We start from the raw sequence: 12,741 nt of genomic DNA on the forward strand, positions 1-12,741 counted from the left end.
ATGTTCCAGCTTTTCCCACTAAAGATCAAAAGGCTGTGACTGTAGCCAAGGTCCTTTGGCAGAAGAAGTATTTCATACACTATGGTCTACCCAATCGAATACACTCTGACCAAGAGAGACTTTGAGAGCAAGTTGATTAAGGGACTGTTGGACATGCTGCAGGTGCATGAGCCCAGAACACCTTATCACCCAACCTGAGCGGTTTAATAGGACCCTCCTAGACATGCTGGGGACTCTCAAGCAAGTTAAGAAGTGATCTTGGAGTAAGCATGTTGAAGCTATGGTTCACGCATATACCTGTACAAGACATGAATCCACAGGATTCTCATCCTATTTCCTAGTGTTAAGAAGAGAAGCCTGACTACCCATAGGTGTCCAGGTGGGAGTGTCCCCTGATGGAACATATTCAACCTCATATGTGAGGAACCTCAAACTAAACCTCCACATGGCCTATAAGTTGGCCACCTAAGCTGTAGCAAGACTGGAGGAACGGAACTAAAGAAGATATGATGCTAAAGTAAAACATTGGGAAATTCGAGAGGGAGATAAAGTTCTTCTACGGAATCTAGGAGTGCCTGGGAAGCACCAACTGGCTGACAGATGGAATGACACCCTATTAGAAGTTAATTCTAAACTAAAAGGACTGCCAGTGTACAACATGAAGGGCACCAATTGTGGTGATGCACGGCATTAACTCCTTACACGTGGCATCTAAAAGGAAAAAAAAAGGCATTCCCTGCAGCTAATTTAGGCTGATCTGGATCACCAAGGTGTCCCAATCAGCTTACAGGATGATGGGAGGGTCCTTATCTACCTCCTTGCCGTCCAATCTCCTCTACGATGCTCCAGCCTGGCTCACCAGGCTGGAGCAAACGAGCGCAGATAACATTGATTAATGCTATGCTATGGCATAGCATTGAACAGTGTATGCAATCAGAAGATTTCATGTAATCGTCTCCTATAGGGACAAAAAAATGGTGTAAAAAAAAAAATTAAAAAAGGTTAATAAATGTGAATTAACCCCTTCCATACTTAACATTTAAATCACCAGCCCCCCTTTCCCAAATTCCATATATAAAATGTGTGTTACGTTATGCGCTCCGGCCACACACACATGGTTCCATTACCTGTTGCTGCCGACGGAGCTGCGACTCACATTGCAGGATGCGCCTGCATGCGAGCCCCAATCTGTCAATCACCTGGTGCTTCTCCTGCGGGGCCTCTGCCTCTCTGCCCCTAGGGCACGCGCGCGCTGGAGCTTTAAGATTTAAAGGGCCAGTGCACTCATTAGTGTAATTCTCCTATGGCTCATTGATAAATTCCTCCACCCTCCTCACTTCCCTGATGGATCTTTGTTGCGTTGTGCATTCTTGAGAGTTGCCTTGCTGTGTATCTCATCCTTTGCTCTGGACCTGACCTTGCTCCTCTGCCTGCCTACTGACCTCCTGCTACGTCCTGACTACGCTACTGTGCCACCTGCCCTGACCTTCTGCTATCCTGACTATGAGCTGCCTTATCCCTCCTGTGCCTCACATCTCCTCAGCCACCTGTGTGGTTGAGCCGTGCCAGGGGTAGCGACCTGGGTGCCGCCTGCCACAGCAAGTCCATCCTGCTTTGCGGCGGGCTCTGGTGAAAACCAGCGGCACCTCAGACTCCGCTCCCTGGTATGGTCTGAGTCATCTGCCACACAGGTCCAGCGGATCCACATCCACCGGTGTTCCCGTCTTCTGAAACGTGAGTGTTACATTATGTAAACATAACATACCATAAAAATATGCATGTGGCATAAACACTATAAAAATATAATGTTAATTAAACCGCACGGTCAATGGCGTATATGTAAAAAAAATTGTCCAAAATTGCCTGTTTTTAGTAATTTTGTATATCATTTTGTGTATATAATTTTTTGCGCCGTGATCTGTAGTTTTTATCGATACCGCATGTGTTTCAGTGGGACTTTTTGCTAATTTATTTATTTATTTTTGTACATGAAGTGACCAAACTACATGAATCAAAAGATTTGGAAGGCCAGTTTATTGATTTTACCTGTTTTGATTATCATCTTGGAATATATATTTTTTTACATGAGGATTATGGGAGGAATATCATGGTTATACATGGCAAGTAACACCTGACCTAGTTCTGATAAGAATATGGCTATAAATATATATTTACATGGGGATTATGGGAGGAATATCATAGTAGCACATGCTAAGGAATATGGCTATAAATATTTTTCACATATGGATTATGGGTGGAATATTATGGTTACACGTGCCAAGAAATAACTGTAAAAACAAGAAACGAACAACGGCGCAGCTTTGTGCCGTTACCAGTGGCAACTGGAGAAAAGACAGGTGAGCTGGTCCGCTTACCTGATGATGTTGAGCTTGGAGCTCAACACCTATTCTGACATGTAGCAGGAAAAATCTTTCGGTAGCTGCCTTGATCCGCACCCGTCCAGGACGGTCCTGCTATAGAGATTTCAGATGCCCAGGAGAACCAGGAACCTGTTGTGGAGAAAAGCTGGGTTTTCAAGGGCACTCACAGATCGTGCAATTTTACATAGATCTATTCACAAAAACCCTGAGACGCTAGGTCCAGGGCACTAAGGTCCCATTATGAGACTAACTACCTTTAAAACTAGCTTTTAATGAGTAAACGTAACTAAAACCTGGTGAATAAGAAACTTAAAATTACGTCACTATATCCTATATAGATATATTATTATAACCAGTGGGTGACAACTCTGAAAAGTTGCTGTTTTAGTTCTGTTGTTCAGTGGGGCCTACAGGCTCTTCCACATATATATACACCGTATTTATCGGCGTATAACACGCACTTTTTAGGCTAAAATTTTTAGCCTAAAGTCTGTGTGCGTGTTATACGCCGATACACCCCCAGGAAAGGCAGGGGAGAAAGGCCGTCGCTGCCCGCTTCTCTCCCCCTGCCTTTCCTGGGGTCTAGAGCGCTGCTGTCGGCCCTTCTCACCCCCTGGTTATCGGCGCCGCTGCCCGTTCTGTCCCCCTGACTATCGGTGCATCCCCGGTGGCATAATTACCTGAGTCGGGTCCGCGCTGCTGCAGGCCTCCGGTGTGCGTCCCCGGCGTCGTTGCTATGCTCTGAACGGCGCGGCGCATGACGTCAGTGCGCCGCGCATAGCAACGACGCAGGGGACGCACGACGGAGGCCTGCAGCAGCGCGGACCCGACCCAGGTAATTATGCCACCGGGGATGGGGGGAGGCAACGGGGCAGCGGCGCCGGCAATGGGTGCCGCTGCCCCTTCTCTCCCCCTGGCTGTCGGCGCCGCTTCTCTCCCCCTGGCTATCGGGGCCGGCACCGATAGTCAGGGGGACAGAACGGGCAGCGGCGCCGATAACCAGGGGGTAAGAAGGGCCGGCAGCAGGGCTCTAGACCCCAGGAAAGGCAGGGGGAAAGAAGCGGGCAGCGACGGCCTCTCTCCCCCTGCCTTTCCTGGGGGTATATCGGGGTATACACGCGCACACACGCACCCTCATTTTACCATGGATATTTGGGTAAAAAACTTTTTTTACCCAAATATCCTTGGTAAAATGAGGGTGCGTGTTATAGGCCGGTGCGTGGTATACCCCGATAAATACGGTATATATATATATATATGTAAGAATGAATAATGTCTTCAGACTGATATTATCTTCTATCAGTGGGGCCTACAGGCTTTTCCACCGAATAGCATCTATACTTGTGGGGCCTGCTGGCTCCTTCACCCTTCTGTCAGATATAGATGAGTGGTGCCCAAAGGGCTGTTTTCATCCTCTATTGGTGGGGCCAACAGGCTCTTCCAACAGAGTAGCTGCAATCCGATGTTTTTATAGAAAGATATGATGTTGTAGGATAATTGACGCGATTAAAACCAAAACACTTTGCCCGCCTCTACATGTTTCGGTGTCACAACACCGTCATCAGGGGGAATTTAGAGGCGAACCACCAACCATGTGCTCCAAACAGGTATTTATAAAATATCACCTCTCCCGTCATCATACTGCACCCTGCATAAGCCAATCACTCACTGCCTGGCATCTATCAGTTGTCATGACAGCCATCGCTGACCCCAACCGATGTCCAATAAAATCCAGTGAACTGCCGATTAACCTGTTACCTCACGTCCTGTTGTATCACCGCCGTACGCTGTAAATAAAGATCGCGAGACTTGAGAAAACTCGCGCCTGTCTGACTTGTGCTCCGCTGCGCAGACTTTCTTCAGAACTCGCTCCATACTAGCGCGAGAGGTGACTTAATCCCGCGCACATGACCGCGGACTTATACTCCAGAATCATCAATCACTAATCATGCTGTAAGGTACATAGGTGATATTTAGAAGAGCACAGGGAGAGGTATTAATAAAACAGGCTACTTACAAGTGCAGCGCTATAGGCATTGCAATATCTTTATGCAAACCAGTTGCTCGTGAAATCTGATATCAACCACTATATTATTGCAAATAAAGAATACTATTCATCCATTATTGCAATGTGTTTATTATTCATTTGGCACCTTATGTCATGGACATTAGATATTACCCACATGCTATATCATGTGGTACTTGAGATACTGACTGTATCACGCTACCAATAAATAAATATGCCCTGCAATGATGGCATTAAAGGGCAACATAACTCGATCCCAATTGTTACTGGATACCGAGCTATAGTATTCAGAGGTACCGTATTTATCGGGGTATACCACGCACCGGCCTATAACACGCACCCTCATTTTACCAAGGATATTTGGGTAAAAAAATAAAATGAGGGTGCGTGTGTGCGCGTGTATACCCCGATATACCCCCAGGAAAGGCAGGCGGAGAGAGGCCGTCGCTGCCCGCTTCTCTCCCCCTGCCTTTCCTGGGGTCTAGAGCGCTGCTGTCGGCCCTTTTCACCCCCTGGTTATCGGCGCTGCTCCAGGCCTCCGTCGTGCGTCCTCAGCGTCGTTGCTATGCACGGCGCGGCGCTCTGACGTCATGCGCCGCGCCGTTCAGCGCATAGCAATGACGCCGGGGACGCACGACGGAGGCCTGGAGCAGCGCGGACCCGACTCAGGTAATTATGCCACCGGGGATGGGGGGAGGCAACGGGGCAGCGGCGCCGGCAATGGGTGCCGCTGCCCCTTCGCTCCCCCTGGCTGTCGGCGCCGCTTCTCTCCCCCTGGCTATCGGCGCCGGCACCGATAGTCAGTGGGACAGAACGGGCAGCGGAGCCGATAACCAGGGGGTGAAAAGGGCCGACAGCAGCGCTCTAGACCCCAGGAAAGGCAGGGGGAGAGAAGCGGGCAGCGACGGCCTCTCTCCCCCAGCCTTTCCTGGGGGTGTATCGGCGTATAACACGCACACAGACTTTAGGCTAAAAATTTTAGCCTAAAAAGTGCGTGTTATATGCCGATAAATACGGTAAGTATCACCAATATTAATATAATAATACGTAGGAGGAAACAAACTATTCACCAATAATTGATATATAAATAATATTACTAACAAAAAACAATAATAAATCCTTACAGGAAAGCAGCAAATGAAAAACCCTCATTAAGGCCCGAGGGTGCGATGAATCCAACGCGCTTCTTCTTTAAGTAATAGAGCGTCAACATTGCCTCTCCTTGGGCCCAGTTTCAGTTGGCACAAACCAACGCGCCTTTACATCTCCATTATGTACCAGGTGCATGTGCTGTGCTACCAGGGTATAAGATCCAGTACGAACTGTACTTAGATGTTGAGATATTCGTCTCTTGAACGGTTGGGTAGTTTTACCTACATACACTCTGGGACAATTACAGATGGCTATGTATATTACATTTCTACTGTCACAATTTCTAAACTGTTGTATTTGATGAGTATGGGAGTCAATAGGGTTCGTGAATGACTATGTTTTGATAATAGTAGGACAGAAACTACAATGTCCGCATGGGAACGAACCAGGGGGTCTCTGCGGTAATCAAGTTTCACCTCTTTCTTCAATTTCCAAATGGCTATGAACCAAATAATCTCTCAAATTTCGTCCTTTCCGGTATGTCACATTTGGAAATTGAAAAAAGATTAAACTTGGTTACCGCAGAGACCCCCTGGTTCGTTCCCATGCGGACATTGTAGTTTCTGTCCTACTATTATCAAAACAAAGTCATTCACGAACCCTATTGACTCCCATACTCATCAAATACAACAGTTTAGAAATTGTGACAGTAGAAATGTAATATACATAGCCATCTGTAATTGTCCCAGAGTGTATGTAGGTAAAACTACCCAACCGTTCAAGAGACGAATATCTCAACATCTAAGTACAGTTCGTACTGGATCTTATACCCTGGTAGCACAGCACATGCACCTGGTACATAATGGAGATGTAAAGGCGCGTTGGTTTGTGCCAACTGAAACTGGGCCCAAGGAGAGGTAATATTGACGTTCTATTACTCAAAGGGGTTATCCAGGAAAAAACTTTTTTATATATATCAACTGGCTCCAGAAAGTTAAACAGATTTGTAAATTACTTCTATTAAAAAATCTTAATCCTTTCAGTACTTATGAGCTTCTGAAGTTAAGGTTGTTCTTTTCTGTCTAAGTCCTCTCTGATGACACGTGTCTCGGGAACCGCCCAGTTTAGACGCAAATCCCCATAGCAAACCTCTTCTAAACTGGGCGTTTCCCAAGACACGTGTCATCAGAGAGCACTTAGACAGAAAAGATCAACCTTAACTTCAGCAGCTCATAAGTACTGAAAGGATTAAGATTTTTTAATAGAAGTAATTTACAAATCTACAAAAGTAAAATAGGCAAGTAGGATCGGCACTACTCAGTCTGTAAACGTAGGACTAGTGGAAAAAGGATAACTGGGTGGGCTGCTTCTATGAAACCTTGGTGGTGCTCTGACTGGACACAAAGCAGTGGTCTTATAACAGTAGAACGAAAAAGAAGTCGGCGACTCACCGGAGCTGATTTTCAAGCAGACGAAGCATGTGAAACATGTAAAACGGTCCCGTTGCCAGACAGTTGTACCCCCTGTACGTCTTTCTCTCCCCATGTATGTGAATACTAATAAAGAAGAAACTGCTTGAAAATCAGCTCCGGTGAGTCGCCGACTTCTTTTTCGTTCTACTGTTAATTTACAAATCTGTTTAACTTTCTGGAGCCAGTTGATATATACCAAAAAGTTTTTTTCCTGGAATACCCCTTTAAAGAAGAAGCGCGTTGGATTCATCGCACCCTCGGGCCTTAATGAGGGTTTTTCCATTTGCTGCATTCCTGTAAGGATTTATTATTGTTTTGTGTTAGTAATATTATTTATATATCAATTATTGGTGAATAGTTTGTTTCCTCCTACGTATTATTATATTAATATTGGTGATACTTACCTCTGAATACTATAGCTCGGTATCCAGTAACAATTGGGATCGAGTTATGTTGCCCTTTAATGCCATCATTGCATGACATATTTATTTATTGGTAGCACGATACAGTCAGTATCTCAAGTACCACATGATATAGCATGTGGGTAATATGTAATGTCCTTGACATAAGGTGCCAAATGAATAATAAACACATTGCAATAATGGATGAATAGTATTCTTTATTTGCAATAATATAGTGGTTGATATCGGATTTCACGAGCAACTGGTTTGCATAAAGATATTACAATGACTATAGCGCTGCACTTGTAAGTAGCCTGTTTTATTAATACCTCTCCCTGTGCTCTTCTAAATATCACCTATATACCTTACAGCATGATTAGTGATTGATGATTCTGGAGTATAAGTCGGCGGTCATGCGCGCGGGATTAAGTCAACTCTCGCGCTAGTATGGAGCGAGTACTGAAGAAAGTTTGCGCAGTGGAGCACAAGTCTGCAGACAGGCGCGGGTTTTCTCAAGTCTCTCGATCTTTATCTACAGCGCACGGTGGTGATACAACAGGACGTGAGGTAACAGGCTAATCGGCAGTTCATTGGACATTGGTTGGGGTCAGCGATGGTTGTCATGACAACTGATAGATGCCAGGCAGTGAGTGATTGGCTTATGCAGGGAGCAGTATGACGACGGAAGGGGTGATATTTTATAAATACATATTTGGAGCACATGGTAGGTGGTTCGCCTCTAAATTTCCCCTGATGATGGTGTTGTGACACCGAAACATGTAGAGGCGGGCAAAGTGTTTTGGTTTTAATCGCGTCAATTATCCTACAACATCATATCAATAAAAACAGTGCATTGCCGCTACTCTAGTGGAAGAGCCTGTTGGCCCCACCAATAGAGGGTGAAAACAGCCCTTTGGGCACCACTCATCTATATCTGACAGGAGGGTGGAGGAGCCAGCAGGCCCCACAAGTATAGATGCTATTAGGTGAAAGAGCCTGTAGGATAATATCAGTCTGAAGACATTATTCGTTCTTAAATATATATATATATATATATATATATATATATATATATATATGTGGAAGAGCCTGTAGGCCCCACTGAACAACAGGACTAAAACAGCAACTTTTCAGAGAGTTGTCACCCACTGGTTATAATAATATATCTATATAGGATATAGTGACGTCATTTTAACAGTTTCTTATTCACCAGGTTTTAGTTACGTCTACTCATTAAAAGCTAAGTTTTAAGATAATTAGTCTCTCATTGGGACCTTAGTGCCCTGGACCTAGCGTCTCAGGGTTTTTGTGAATAGATGTATATAAACCCAGCTTTTCTCCACAGCAGGTTCCCGATTCTCCTGGGCATCTGAAATCTCTATAGCAGGACCGTCCTGGACGGGTGCGGGTCAAGGCAGCTACCGAAAGATTTTTCCTGCTAAATGTCAGAATAGGTGTTGAGCTCCAAGCTCAACATCATCAGGTAGGCGGACCAGCTCACCTGTCTTTTCTCCGGTTGCCACTGGTAACGGCACAACGCTGCGCCGTTCTTCGTTTTTTTTTTAATAGTTATTTCTTGGCACGTGTAACCATAATATTCCACCCATAATCCCTATGTAAAAAAAAACATTTATAGCCATATTCTTATCAGAACCAGGTTAAACATGTTCCTTAGCATCTATAACCATGATATTCCTCCCATAATCCCAATGTAAAAAAGTATTTATAGTCATATTCTTATCATAAATAGGTCAGGTGTTCCTTAGCATCAATAACCATGATATTCCTCCCATAATCCCAATGTAAAAAAGTATTTATAGTCATATTCTTATCATAAATAGGTCAGGTATTCCTTAGCATCAATAACCATGATATTCCTCCATTAATCCCCATGTAAAAAAATAATATTTATAGCCATATTCTTATCAGAACTAGGTCAGGTGTTCCTTGCCATGTGTAAGTAACCACAATATTCCTCCATTAATCCCCATGTAAAAAAAATATATAAATTCCAAGATGATGATAATCAAAACAGGTAAAATCAATAATATGTTTTGACTCATTTTTCTATTTCTATAGAATTTACTACGATTCCATTATACAACTGTATATAATTCAGCAAGTACCGTATGTTTCGCCGTATAAGACGCACCGTATAAGTCGGTGCGTCTTATACGGCGAATACACCCCTATCGCGGCGGTCCCTGCGGCCATCAACGGCCGGGACCCGCGGCTAATACAGGACATCACCGATCGCGGTGATGCCCTGTATTAACCCTTCAGACGCGGCGATCAAAGCTGACTGCCGCGTCTGAAGGGAATGTGACACTAACCCGGCTGTTCAGGACCGCCGCGATTTCACCGCGGCGGTCCCCAACAGCCCGACTGAATAGCCGGGTTAGTGCTTACAGGACACCGGGAGGGACCTTACCTGCCTCCTCGGTGTCTTCTCCGTTCAGGGATCCCCTTTATGGCCGGCGCTCTCCTTGCTCGTCATCACGTCGTCGCATACGTGCGTCAGGGTGCGTAACAACGTGATGGCGGCGACGGAGAGCGAGGATACCCGGCCGGCAGCAGAGATGTTCCGGAGCGACGGGGACACGGCAACAGCGATGGAGCGACATCCAGGGCAGCGGTGACAGGTCCGGAGCGGCGGGGACACGCGAGTATTACCTCCTATGCAGTGGTCTTCAATCTGCGGACCTCCAGATGTTGCAAAACTACAACTCCGCAGATTGAAGACCACTATTGGGTTCAAAATATTTCATTTTTTTTAGATTTTGCACCTATAAATTGGGTGCGTCTTATACGCCGGTGCGTCCTATAGGACGAAAAATACGGTACTTATCAATTACAACAGTTTAGAAATTGTGACAGTAGAAATGTAATATACATAGCCATCTGTAATTGTCCCAGAGTGTATGTAGGTAAAACTACCCAACCGTTCAAGAGACGAATATCTCAACATCTAAGTACAGTTCGTACTGGATCTTATACCCTGGTAGCACAGCACATGCACCTGGTACATAATGGAGATGTAAAGGCGCTCCGATATATTGGTTTGTGCCAACTAAAACTGGGCCCAAGGAGAGGTAATATTGACGATCTATTACTCAAAGGGGTTATCCAGGAAAAAACTTTGTTATATATATCAACTGGCTCCAGAAAGTTAAACAGATTTGTAAATTACTTCTATTAAAAAATCTTAATCCTTTCAGTACTTATGAGCTTCTGAAGTTAAGGTTGTTCTTTTCTGTCTAAGTCCTCTCTGATGACACCTGTCTCGGGAACCGCCCAGTTTAGACGCAAATCCCCATAGCAAACCTCTTCTAAACTGGGCGTTTCCCAAGACACGTGTCATCAGAGAGCACTTAGACAGAAAAGAACAACCTTAACTTCAGAAGCTCATAAGTACTGAAAGGATTAAGATTTTTTAATAGAAGTAATTTACAAATCTACAAAAGTAAAATAGGCAAGTAGGATCGGCACTACTCAGTCTGTAAACGTAGGACTAGTGGAAAAAGGATAACTGGGTGGGCTGCTTCTATGAAACCTTGGTGGTGCTCTGACTGGACACAAAGCAGTGGTCTTATAACAGTAGAACAAAAAAGAAGTCGGCGACTCACCGGAGCTGATTTTCAAGCAGACGAAGCATGTGAAACATGTAAAACGGTCCCGTTGCCAGATAGTTGTACCCCCTGTACGTCTTTCTCTCCCCATGTATGTGAGTACTAATAAAGAAGAAACTGCTTGAAAATCAGCTCCGGTGAGTCGCCGACTTCTTTTTCGTTCTACTGTTAATTTACAAATCTGTTTAACTTTCTGGAGCCAGTTGATATATACCAAAAAGTTTTTTTCCTGGAATACCCCTTTAAAGAAGAAGCGCGTTGGATTCATCGCACCCTCGGGCCTTAATGAGGGTTTTTCCATTTGCTGCATTCCTGTAAGGATTTATTATTGTTTTGTGTTAGTAATATTATTTATATATCAATTATTGGTGAATAGTTTGTTTCCTCCTACGTATTATTATATTAATATTGGTGATACTTACCTCTGAATACTATAGCTCGGTATCCAGTAACAATTGGGATCGAGTTATGTTGCCCTTTAATGCCATCATTGCATGACATATTTATTTATTGGTAGCACGATACAGTCAGTATCTCAAGTACCACATGATATAGCATGTGGGTAATATGTAATGTCCTTGACATAAGGTGCCAAATGAATAATAAACACATTGCAATAATGGATGAATAGTATTCTTTATTTGCAATAATATAGTGGTTGATATCGGATTTCACGAGCAACTGGTTTGCATAAAGATATTACAATGACTATAGCGCTGCACTTGTAAGTAGCCTGTTTTATTAATACCTCTCCCTGTGCTCTTCTAAATATCACCTATATACCTTACAGCATGATTAGTGATTGATGATTCTGGAGTATAAGTCCGCGGTCATGCGCGCGGGATTAAGTCAACTCTCGCGCTAGTATGGAGCGAGTACTGAAGAAAGTTTGCGCAGTGGAGCACAAGTCTGCAGACAGGCGCGGGTTTTCTCAAGTCTCTCGATCTTTATCTACAGCGCACGGTGGTGATACAACAGGACGTGAGGTAACAGGCTAATCGGCAGTTCATTGGACATTGGTTGGGGTCAGCGATGGTTGTCATGACAACTGATAGATGCCAGGCAGTGAGTGATTGGCTTATGCAGGGAGCAGTATGATGACGGAAGGGGTGATATTTTATAAATACATATTTGGAGCACATGGTAGGTGGTTCGCCTCTAAATTTCCCCTGATGATGGTGTTGTGACACCGAAACATGTAGAGGCGGGCAAAGTGTTTTGGTTTTAATCGCGTCAATTATCCTACAACATCATATCAATAAAAACAGTGCATTGCCGCTACTCTAGTGGAAGAGCCTGTTGGCCCCACCAATAGAGGATGAAAACAGCCCTTTGGGCACCACTCATCTATATCTGACAGGAGGGTGGAGGAGCCAGCAGGCCCCACAAGTATAGATGCTATTAGGTGGAAGAGCCTGTAGGATAATATCAGTCTGAAGACATTATTCGTTCTTAAATATATATATATATATATATATATATATATATATATATATGTGGAAGAGCCTGTAGGCCCCACTGAACAACAGGACTAAAACAGCAACTTTTCAGAGAGTTGTCACCCACTGGTTATAATAATATATCTATATAGGATATAGTGACGTCATTTTAACAGTTTCTTATTCACCAGGTTTTAGTTACGTCTACTCATTAAAAGCTAAGTTTTAAGATAATTAGTCTCTCATTGGGACCTTAGTGCCCTGGACCTAGCATCTCAGGGTTTTTGTGAATAGATGTATA

At 44.2% G+C, this 12,741-nt stretch overlaps 2 protein-coding genes across 5 annotated transcripts in view; both read right to left on the bottom strand.

Moving 5' to 3' along the window:
• Positions 1-12,741, bottom strand: part of LOC130300128 (uncharacterized) — a 246,533-nt gene that overhangs the window by 159,164 nt on the left and 74,628 nt on the right. The window lies entirely within an intron of this gene.
• The window catches only part of LOC130297874 (gastrula zinc finger protein XlCGF26.1-like), a 33,169-nt gene that overhangs the window by 11,935 nt on the left and 8,493 nt on the right, over positions 1-12,741 (bottom strand). Inside the window, exon 1 of one of the 4 annotated variants that reach the window (XM_056550734.1) lies at positions 2,376-2,475. The exons of 2 other annotated variants lie outside the window; for them this stretch is intronic. The gene's annotated coding sequence lies outside the window, so the exon portion shown is untranslated. Of the gene's footprint in view, positions 1-1,127; positions 1,149-2,375; positions 2,476-12,741 lie in introns of those variants that run through there. One more of the 4 variants, XM_056550750.1, reaches the window with a different exon arrangement.

Source organism: Hyla sarda, chromosome 1 (assembly GCF_029499605.1).
Source record: "Hyla sarda isolate aHylSar1 chromosome 1, aHylSar1.hap1, whole genome shotgun sequence".
Taxonomy (NCBI): domain Eukaryota; kingdom Metazoa; phylum Chordata; class Amphibia; order Anura; family Hylidae; genus Hyla; species Hyla sarda.